We start from the raw sequence: 1,543 nt of genomic DNA on the forward strand, positions 1-1,543 counted from the left end.
TACCGGTTTTGCCAAGCGGTTTACAGAGTCAGCATATTGTGCCCCAACAGTCTGGGTCCTCATTTTACCTATCTCAGAAAGATGGAAGGTTGAGTCAACCTTAAGCCAGTGAGAATCGAACTCCTGGAGTAAGCAGTGAGTTAGCCTGCAGTACTGTATTCTAACCACTGTGCCACAGGATGGTGATGATACTGATGTGATGGCACATAATCTTCCTGTCAACCCAATGGACTTCAATCTTAATTTGGATAGTGAATGAGCAGAAAACTGCACTTGTATTTGCGTGGGCAGAAAATGGTTGAAGTAAACCTCTATCTACTGATAGAATATTTCTAACTCGGGGTGGAAGTGTATTCTCTGAGCTAGGTGGTTTTGCCAGCACTGATGATGTTATCTAGTTTGGTAATGAAACATCTGCAAGAAAACCACCAAGGATCCCACAAATATCTTTCTGATGGGAAACCTTAAGCCGTTTCCTTGGCTGGCTACTTAGGCCCAGTTTCTACATGGAGCAGGTTTGATTGCGTGAGCTTTCAGAAACATAATTCACTCCCTGTAATCCAGAGAGGCATCAACAGGTGGCAGCATCTGCTGACATTATCATGGCTAGAAATCTAATCAGGGCTGGTTGAGATTATAGTTAAATGAGATTCACCTCAGAAACTTCAGAGCAGTAGATCACCTCAGAAACTCCAGAACAGTAGATCAGAGTGGGATGTTGGGGGAAAACATTGTGGAAAAAGACCAAGGCCATCCAGTGTACTTCAGTCTTATGCCCAAGAAAACTGTAGCTGAGTTTGACTTGAAGGAGGTCTTCATTACCCATCTGATCTGGTTACTGACCAAATTAAAGCTAATGTTTTATTCAAAGCAATAATAGTCCCCTGTGGAGATTTGTCTCTGGGGTCAAATTTCAACCTTTTGTTCTTCTCTAAACTGTTCTGATGAGTACGGAATGGGTCTGCTGTCTAGGGCCTGGAGTTAAGTGGTCTCTGATGAAAAGAATGACTAGGAAATGGGTTTTGTCAAAGCCCCAAGCCAAAAACTCAAGGAAAGTCATTCTGGACCATCTAGGTTGGAGAGCTTACTTGAATGACAAAGGGAGCTGAAAGATTGTCAACAACACAGTCTGAAATACAATAGAATGAGCACTACAATCTGAAATACAACACAACACAATCCAACCAGGAAGGGCAAAAGGAATACAGTTCTTGCAGGTTCCCAGGAAGAAAAAAAAAGCAATTGGTAAATTGGTAAATTTGAAAAGTGATCTTTGGAAGGAGTTTTCAGGGTTTTTTTTCATGCTGCCAGAAAGATTTGAAGGTGTTTTTTAAAAATATCAAAATGAAAGTTTTTAAAAAGTAGAGGGATATTAAATACTCAAATGGTCTTCAAAACAGCCCCCCCCATGTTTTTTTATGCTTGTTCTGGTTATAAATAAATGCTTCCTCCCCTTGCTCTACAACACACACACACACACACACATGTATGTATGTGTGTGTGTGTATATATATATAAAATAAAAATTCTACATATATATATG

The sequence above is a fragment of the Crotalus tigris genome, unplaced genomic scaffold (genome assembly GCF_016545835.1).
Source record: "Crotalus tigris isolate CLP2741 ecotype Arizona unplaced genomic scaffold, ASM1654583v1 scf7180000018317.730465, whole genome shotgun sequence".
NCBI classification, from domain to species: Eukaryota; Metazoa; Chordata; class Lepidosauria; order Squamata; family Viperidae; genus Crotalus; species Crotalus tigris.